Below are 10,068 nucleotides of genomic sequence, written 5' to 3' on the forward strand. Positions count from 1 at the left end.
TTTCATTCCTAGCAGAAAATGCCAATCCAAAGATGGCCCCTTTTGTACATATGGCAAATTGGCACTAACCAAACAAATTCCTAGATAGGTTCTTAGCTGAAATTTCAGGCAGTTTCATTCAGCTTTCCAGCTTCAACCATTGTAAAATGCTTGGGGTGATCTAGGGCAGGGGTCTCCAACTCCAGTCCTGGAGAGCTACTGTCCAATAAGTTTTCTATCCTACCTGGCTTCTGATGAGTCACACCTATACTCAAGTAAATACCAGGAACAGGTGTGGCTCATCAGAAGCCAGGTAGGATAGAAAACCTACTGGACAGTAGCTCTCCAGGACCGGACTTGGAGATCCCTGATCTAGGGGGATGGTGGTGGTCTAGTGGTTAGGGATCTGGCTGGGCTCCCATTAGGAACACCGGAAGATGGTGAGTTCACTCCCAGGGGGTGCTACCATTGTGCCCCTGAGCAAGGTGCTTGACCCCAACTTGCTCCAGAGGGACAGTCCCTGTAGTTACCGTACTTCACTGTAAGATGCTTTTGATAAAACTGTCTGCTAAAAGAATGTGAATGTTATACTGTAATATATGTGTTGCCATACCTACTGTTTTTGCACAGATTACATTGTGTTGCCTTGCAAAAAGGAAAGGGACACTCCATGGCCTCATTTGTATAGATGGTGTAGATGGTAACGAAGCAGCAAACAAAAACAAAATTAGGAAATTTCTGCTAAAAGCATAATTATTTGCATAGTGTCCTTTGTCTGTCAAAATGCAGCATGTTTCAATTGACAGTGCTCTATATTTCATTAGGTTTTGACCTGAAAGTTAACTGTTTTGAACAGATTATCTAAATGTCTGAAAAATCGGCTGTAGCTGTATAAAGTTTTGCTGGTGGCGAACACTGACTGAGAGAAGTATTCGTGAAATTTGGGGGAAGTGGTGATTGAATGCATATTGTGTCAAAGCAATGCAAACGTATACATAGTTTAGCTCACATGGTCCAATGGTATGGTGCATGTGTTAAGTGTTGTGAAAAAGTGGACATGGTATTGAGACACGCGTTAAAATGATTGGAAAAAACTGTAAGAGATGATTAGGCCAGCCCAGTGTCAGTATGGAAAATGAACCAATGGGCCGCTGTCCCTGCTTTATGGGCCGGTCGTTGGCCAATTTAAAAAAAATAATAAATAAATAAATAAAATCATATTATATCGAGCGGCCCCCAAGTGCGTCGGCCCACCGGGCATTTGCCCGGTATGCCAGATTACCAGTCCAGCCCTGCGCCATACTGAAAGTCCTTTTCAGAAATGGTACTGCCATTCTGAGGAGTCCTCGAAAAAGACCCCCCAGCCCCCCTCCGTACATGACAGGTGCGCCGTTGTATCCAGGGAGTCCGTTACCAGCTTGGTTTCTGTAGTATTCCACATATCTATGTGGATCTGAAAAACCGTCGGCGCTGTACATTATTATTATTGGGGGTAGTGCTTAGCCGGCCTGAAAGGCAGCTTCACGATCGTTTTTCCGTACCGGAAGGGTATCGCCTTGTTCTGGTCAGACTTTAACTCGATGACTATATTATCAATGTGATTCTTGCAGAGCGACACGTAATGGATCCTGTCGTATCATATTGTGACCATCAAATTGTGAGTCCCCGTAATATGTACCCCCGTAAAAGAGGCACGAAACTGTCACCCACTCTTTGGTGCTTGACAATGTCTGAATACACGTAAATTGTGTAAAATCCGGCGCATATGTCTGCGGGATTCGGAGCCGATGGTCTATCATCAATCTTTTGAAATACATCAGGAACAAACCCCAGCATCCTTGCAAGGCTACCTTTCGCTGTGGTGGACCAACCATATATACTTTGTTTTTTATCACTCCATAGTCAAGTTTTAGTTTTGACATTCCTAGAGCATCGTTAATTTCACTGATTAGGTTTTCAATATCTCTGTAATGCCCCGCTTTTAGCTTGTATTGCAGGATTGGTGGTATTGACACCCCGCCGGCCACGTAAAATAATGTGTCTTCTTCCACCAGTGTATCCCACATTCGCGGGTAGTGGATTTCCGCTAATCCTACTTCCCATTTACCGTTCAGATCAATCGGCTTGGCTAGTTTTGTTGTGTAGCTTGATATGGTATTGTGCGGGAAAACATCCATAGATGCGTTGCTAGGGAGCGTAACATAAAAACCGCTTTCCTCCTCCATGGCTGCTTTTGATGTGAATGCATGCCACAAATACGCACCATCGCACTTATACGTCAACTATTTGGCTAGCGGGGACCCAGCTGTTAAATTTGTCAGGCCACCCCAGCCATTTCACTAAAAACATTTTTTTACCCCTTTGCGTTTTTTCCGCAACGACTTTCTCAATTTTTAAGTTTTTGTCTTTGTCTATTCTGATCTTTTGTAGCTCTTCTGCATAAAATGTGCCGTCTATGATCTCCCCATCATAATCTTTTATCCTGATCTAGGCAGACGTTCGGTGACTGTAAAATACTCGTCCGCTCATATCCTTTGGTAAATTTCCCCCGTGCTTTCGATACCCTGACCACATCACCGATATTAAACTTATAACGACGCTTTTCAGCTGCACCAGGTGTCAAGCCATATATGTTGTTGAAGACCTGTCCGGCATTCTCCGTATTCACCTCAACCGGCTTCATTTTAATGGTGCTGTGGCAGGTGTTATTGTAAGCACTCGCCAGATCTTGTACAATGTCCACATACCTTCTTGTATTATAAGCCGTAAAATAGCGCCACATTCGTGTCTTTAAAGTGCGGTTAAATCTTTCTACTATGGATGCCTTAACATCATTACCGGTTGCGAAATGTATTATCCCATGTTTCTCCGTAAGCTTATGAAACGACGTGTTAAAAAACTCTGTCCCTCGATCGGTTTGTAGCTTTTTGGGTATCCTGCCTTCAGAGAGAATGTTTTCAAATGCTTTTTTTACCTCTGCACCTGTCTTGCTTTTAAGGCAACGCACCCATGCGTATTTTGATAGAATATCTATGCACGTCAACATGTATTTAAAATCATCATTCTGGTCTGCGTAAGCCGACATGTCCACCAAGTCAGCTTGCCATTGATAATCGATATTAGTCACAAAGACTCTATTCCTTTTAAAGTTAAATCTGATCGGTTTATGTAATGTGTATGCATCAGCACCAGACAGCCATGTCGCAATAACTTGCTTTTTATCCACAGTATGTCCACTTTGGTCATTTATCTGTGACCTGTATAATCTATCGACAAATGACCCAGGGTTTGATGGCGTATAATAGACACGTTTCAAGTGCTTGTTATCCATCGTGAACCTCTAGCAATAATGACTCAGTGTTTTCATGACTCAAATAATTTTATTTAGAAAAGCATATAAAAATTGCCAACCAATCACATTTTGACGTTGTTCAGCATTTACACACCAGCCAGAGTCTGCTCAAACTTGTGCATATCCCAGAAATCACTAATTGCACCATCTACAGCACACTCATAATCTTTCCCTTCAACATCTCGTTTCAGCTCGCGCAATTTCTCACGTACATTAATTTCGGTTTTAAGTTCAGAAATTACTTTCTAGACTGCACCTTGGACTTTGACAGGTGCGGGGTGAGGGTGAAACATCGCGACCGCTTTCGTGATGATATATTTGAACCATGGTCTATACAGCTTTTTGATCAGATTTTCAAAATTGTTAAAGAAGTAAATCGGTTCAGGTTCGTAGAGACACGTGTGCCTCCGCTGGCTCGGGTGTTTCACAGAACATCCGACACAGGTCTCCTGCATGTCATCTTCGATAACCCGATCCAGAATACAGGGCAGTGCCCCTTTGATTATCTTCATGGCAGAGTCGGTGATGCCCCCATCCACAGCATTTTCAGATAATGACAGCGCCGCATTAGGTCGGGGGCCTCCTGCGGAGGTTGTTGTGATCCCGGCCACACAGCCCAGGTCGGGCTAGAAGGGGGTGGTGGTGGTGGCAGGAATGGTGCCCCATACGGGCCCCATGATGCGGGCCGCCGCAGGATGAGTTGAGGATGCTCTAGCGGTTTGTCCAGTCGCAGTTCAAAAGTTGATGCCCGAGGCAATGATGGGTACCACTGAAGGTACGGGTCTGTATCACCCATTCGCAGGCCAGAAGGCGATGCAGGCTCCAGTAGGGTGGCTTCAGGAGATGTCGGGCTGGATGATGTCAGTTCGCTCGCCATTGCTTGCTGGGGGGGATGTGTCTCGTCCTGAGTGATGGCTCACAGGATGGACGGGTTTTAATATGTTTTCAACTTGGTTAAGCACGGCCTTCTCTCATCTCATTGGTTGTCATCAAAAAAGGGTTTACCTGGGGTGGGGTTTGAACCCATGCAGACATGCATCCATTGGATCTTAAGTCCACCGCCTTAACCACTCGGCCACCCTGGTGAACATGGAATATTCTGCATCAATGTGCGTGTGCAAGCTTCGAATCGCCTAGGTCGTCATTTCGCCCCGCATTGTTGAAACGGATCGCACGCACATGTTCGAGCTGCAGGGTCTAAAATGTTTGCTGGTTAAATGTTTTCTTCAACCTAACACTGGTAAATATCACTAAAAGTTTTTCTTCTTCTCCTTCTTTAAACATGTTTTTAAATGTGTTGGAGTAGGCCGTCTCCACCGGGTCCGTGGATGAGAAGAGATTCACAGCTGACACGGGGAGAAGTTGCAAACAACCGGTTTATTCTCTTGACTGATTATAATCCGGGAGGGGCCGTCTGACATACATTCAGCATGTACAGGAGGAGGCTCTGCCATATGTATCAGCTGTATCCCTTTTAAAGCCCTTTGGGCATCCCCCCCCTTTCTCGGTACCTTCCGTTTACGTGACAACCACATGTTTGACACTTGCCCTCGTTAGCCGGCTCGTAGTTGTCCTTCTGGAAGGCTAAAAGATAAGTAGGGGCCGCTGATGTTCTCTGTCACCCCCCTATCTGTTCCGATTAGGTAGCCTTGCCTTCCCGGCGCGCCAGTCAGTTCTCGTTTTGATTAGTTACAGCCTTATAGAATCATTCCCTTTATTTCCACTTATAAAATTATTCCCTCAATTTCCCCCTTTTGATCTCCGCAAGGAGATCACCCTGATTATGCTGATTAGTAATATTTTGCCTTATGTACGAAATTTTGCATTCCCCCTTTTGATCTCCGCAAGGAGATCACCCTATTGGCGGGGGAGGTGTAGTTCAAAGCTGTCCAAATGACCTTTGCCCCTCTCCGGCCCGACAGGCAGGAGAGGCATCATCCGCGCATAGGTGTCATCCCGCTTCTCGATCACGGTAGTGATGAGACGAACTGACAGTGCGCGCAGGCAGGGAATACAACAACACCCGCAAGTAACTAAAATCGCAGCAAAAGTAGCAAAGGATAATAAAAGCAAGCCCATTAAGCCTTTCCACTGTCCGAACGCCGAGGTCAGCCAAGCATCCCAGATGTTATTGATCCCGGAGTGTGCATGCATCGTTTTGGAGAGGGTCCGGAGACCCTCGAGTGCCCTGGTCACTGAGCCGTCTGGTGCTGTGTTATTGGGAATGTAAGTACAGCATACTTCCCTGAACATAGTGCACACTCCCCCCTTTAGGACTCCAAAGAGTTCCACACACAATCCTGTCCATCCAGCCTAGGAAAGAGGGCAAAAACCCTGAGCTTCAGGGAAATTCCACTCCCAGCCCGCCACAGGCGCGCCACCCCTTCGGGGTCCATGGCTGGCATGGCTCACAAACCACTAATCATTAACACTTTAAGCATTTTAAGCATCACACATAACACACTTGTTTCCCCCAACATTCCCCTGTTTATCTTGATCTTCATCCTGGTCCTAGTGTTGTCTGGCGGTGGATGAGGTGCTTTTGGTCTTCCTGGTCGTTGGAGCAGGGGTGGACTACCCTGCTCTGGTTGCTCAGGTCAGGGGATTATTCTGCCCCTTCTGTTGAGACCTGAGTTGCGTCTAGTTCAGCCGAACTGACGCTCTGAGTTCCTTCCCTCAGGGCCTCCTGGATCTCTGCTGTGGTTCTCCCTGGGTCCTCCGCAGCCGCGCACTGGCTCCAGTGAAACCACGTGTCGCCTTTGCCTTTCAGACGAATCGCGTGTGACGTCCTCTCAGTAACCTGGAAGGGGCCCATCCACCTGGGCTCTGACCACTTCCGTTTGATGACTTTCAGGAGGACCCACTCCGCCGTGTGTGGTTTGGCTGGCTGGTTCTCTGGTGTCGCCTCATGGATCTGTTTAGAGAAATCTGCAACGAGACCTTGCAAACAATCATAATATGCCCTAGGATTTTGCTCCCCCTTCTCGTCGGGGGTCCAGCTTAACCCTTTCTGGGGTCCTGGGAACTGCCTGCCTATCTGGAGCTCAAAGGGGGTGAACCCGGTCCCCCTGTTTATGGAACACCTCACTGACATCATTGCCAGTGGTAAAGCATCAACCCAATTCATTTTGGTCTGCGCGCAGATTTTTGCCAATTTTTGTTTTATTGTTTGGTTCATTCTCTCCACTTTTCCCTGGGACTGTGGATGATACACAGTTCCAAACGCATGTCTCAATTCCAACGCTTTCTCCACCGTCCGGAGTTCCTCGTTCTTAAAGTGGGACCCATTGTCTGACCGAATACTGTTGGGAAACCCGTGTCGCGGTATATACTGATTAATCAGAAACTTTATCACGGATACCCCATCCTCCTTCTTTGTGGGCCATGCTTCTGGCCACCCTGAGAATGCGTCCACACACATCAACACATATCTGAACCCTCTCACTGGAATCACCATGTCTGTATAATCTATAATGATTTCTTCCCCTGACCTGGTACACATTGGAAACTGCCCTTTCTCAGGCTTGACTGTGGGTCGCGAGTTATACAAGGTACAGGTAGCGCAACTCCGTACATATCCCCCCACCATCTCTTTCATAAATGGATGCCACCAGCTTGTCAGATTCTCTAACATTTGTCTCACCCCTGCATGACCCACCCCGTGGGTTTTTGCCAAGATTGTCTGGCGAAGGCCTGGGGGAAGGGCTTCCCTTCCTTACTCTGCCACTCCCCTCCTTCTGCTAGTTTCAGGGCCTCGATAACCGCTATCACCTCGGCTGGGCTGACTGGGCTCCCCCCCAGTCTGTCTGACTTCAAGGTTACATAATCCTGGGCAGCTGTTCTGGGGTAAGCAGTGTGGCTGAGGCTACCCCTTCGAGACCCACATATAAGTTCTCAGAGGCAACTTGCCACTGCCGGCCTTCTAGTTGCTCAACAAACAGTTCCTCATACCAATCAGTACTATCCCTATCGTAGGAAAGGGTCACATGAGGAGGGTCAGGTGGGGGCACATAGGGCTCTAGGAGCGAGATCCAGGGTCGCCACGCTGAGTAGGCCGCCAGGATGCCAGTCAGGCTGGGTTCCAGTAGGCCCCAATAGATGTCTGCCAGGGCCTGACTGTGGACCGGCTGTACCAGCCACTGTCCCGAGCCCGCGGTGTGGCCGTCGCACCGCAGGCGAGTGCCCTCCGGCAGGGTGACCACCAGTCCATCTGCACTACACAGGATCGAGGCCCCCAGCTTCACCAGCATGTCCCATCCCAGGAGGTTCACTGGAATGGAAGAAGACACCACGAACGGGTGGAGAAAGGTCTGTTTTCCCACCGCAACCTTCACCAATTTAGTCACTGGCAGTCTCTGTTCTTCCCCCGAGAAGTTGAGGTAGACAGATGTTGTTGTTGTGGAACCACGTTAAGAGTGGAATACGTGGCTCCCGTGTCTACCAGAAATGGCAGTTCTTTGTCCATGACCATAAGGGACAGCTTAGGGTCTGCCTCCAGTGTCCTTCTGCCCCACACCTAAAACAGGCACCTGACGGCGGTCCCCTTTGCAGCACGCCCCTTCCCCAGCCCCGGCCCCTGTATCCCCGGCGCCAACCGCCTCGGCCCCTTCCCCATTGCTGGCCCCACCCTCCCTGTTGGGAGGTGGGTGGCCCGTTCCAAGGGCCGGGCGGGTATATGGGTGGTCCCCCTGGGGACACCCCCGCCACCATCTGCTTTCCCTGCTCTTTCCTTTTAGCTTCATTAGCCTATTGCCTCGCTTCGCCCACCTGCAGCTTCAGCAACTGTGTCTGTAGTTCCATAACCCCCTGGGGTCGGTGGTCCCGCCCGCGGGATCTGACAGAAATTTCGCAAAACCGTTTAGATAACTCCGCAAGTTTTTGTCATATACACATTTTAAAAATACCCTCAGAAACCTTGGACGGTCTACTTTTCAAATATATATAGGTAGAAACTAAATATATTTTTACAGCTTTGTGATACGAATAGAAAGAACAAGAGTGACTGACTTAAGCGTCTGCGTCTCGAAGCGGCTCTGATCACCCACCCACTTGCAAATCGCGCTATTCGCATGATAATAACATGATAATTTATTTATTTAGACAGTTAGTATTGGGTAAAGAAATATGTGAATATGCCCATTGTGACCGAAATAAACAAGAGCACATGTCTGGGTAGTGTTTACACTGATCGGCTACAATATAGCACACGGATACGTCTCTGCTGCTGAAGCTTTGCGCCAGTGTTGCCACTTTCAGCAGCTGTGTTTATGGCTCAGTGGGCTAAGCCTGTGTGCCTGCAATCACGTGGTCGGCAATTCAAACGCAGCGTATTTAGAACGAGAATAGCGATCTTCCACTGAGAGCGGTCCTACATGCTCCCGATACAAGTAAAACAAAGAAAGGTGACACGATTTGCTTTTTTGCCTATTTAACCTAATTTTAAAAACTTTAATACTTCTGACAATGGAAGTTTTGAAAAGAAGACAGATAACGGATTTAGTCAGTGTTTTTTTCATGATTTTACATAATGATTTCAGCGAGATATAAACTGAAATACACAAGAAAGATACGCGGTCGACGATGCCCTCGTCCCCAGAGCGTTAATAATAGTCACTGCATCATATTTATCGCTTTCTATATTTATATAGTCACAGTTTTTAATTTTTCATTCCATCTACCAATAAATTGTGAAAGGGATTTTATTGTTGCTACTTTTCTTGCGTTTCAAACTGCCTTTCCAAAGTGATGGGTGTGGGGTGCAGTGACATTCCAGACTGATGGGCCATTGACAGTATGCAAACTACTACAGGTGTGAGGACACCTACCTCTTCAATATTCATTGTGAAGGCCACTGACTTTGAGAAAAAGAGTGTCACTCTAAAGTGCTAACACAGGGTTTCCGTGGGTCTTAAAAAAGTCTTAAAAAGTCTTAAATCACTTTTCCGTGAATTAAGGCCTTGAAAAGGTCTTAAATCAGACCAGCAAGTCTTAAATTCATATGATCATGGCATAAATTTTTGTGAGGGATTGTTTCCTCATGTGTTTTGATTTTAAAGAGAAGCGAAAGCGTAATTTCTGTGCTACATGGCTTAGATTGCTCAATATTCATTGAACGGTAGATGGCGTTATGTGCTGCTTCATCTGTCAGTAACCCGAAGAAGAACTTGACAAGCATGCACAGATGAACCCTTTCTTCTAAAGCGCGCTATTTAGACATGTAGTGCGATTGGAAGGCCGAAGAATACGTATATTCTTATGATTCTTATGATTATAATATCATAATTCTTATGATTATAATATATTCGTATGAATTTCCCTACGATATTTTTTTTTTCCTTAAATTTTCTTTATTTGGTCTTAAAAAGATCTTAAAAAAGTCTTAAATTTACTCTTAGAAAACCTGCAGAAACCCTGTAACACTTTAGTAATCAAACTACATAAAATTTCAGAATGTCACTTTCACCTATGTGTAGCCAACCCCTGTGTCTATAAGCTTCAGAGCTCAAAAGTCTTAAGAACATAAGAACTATACAAACGAGAGGAGGCCATTCGGCCCATCGAGCTCGCTCAGGGAGAACTTAACTAATAGCTCAGAGTTGTTAAAATCTTATCTAGCTCTGATTTAAAGGAACCCAAGGATTCAGCTTGCACTACGTTATCAGGAAGACTATTCCATACTCTGACTACACGCTGTGTAAAGAAGTGCTTCCTTAAATCCAGTTTGAAATGTTCTCCCG

The 10,068-nt window shown here is 46.4% G+C and overlaps 1 non-coding gene across 1 annotated transcript; it reads right to left on the bottom strand.

The window, feature by feature from the left end:
* Positions 1 to 4,333: 4,333 nt before the first annotated feature.
* On the bottom strand, positions 4,334 to 4,416 carry trnal-uaa (transfer RNA leucine (anticodon UAA)). The gene has a single exon. It is a non-coding gene; the product is annotated as a tRNA-Leu (tRNA).
* Positions 4,417 to 10,068: the final 5,652 nt, after the last annotated feature.

The sequence above is a fragment of the Paramormyrops kingsleyae genome, chromosome 5 (assembly GCF_048594095.1).
Source record: "Paramormyrops kingsleyae isolate MSU_618 chromosome 5, PKINGS_0.4, whole genome shotgun sequence".
Classification (NCBI taxonomy): domain Eukaryota; kingdom Metazoa; phylum Chordata; class Actinopteri; order Osteoglossiformes; family Mormyridae; genus Paramormyrops; species Paramormyrops kingsleyae.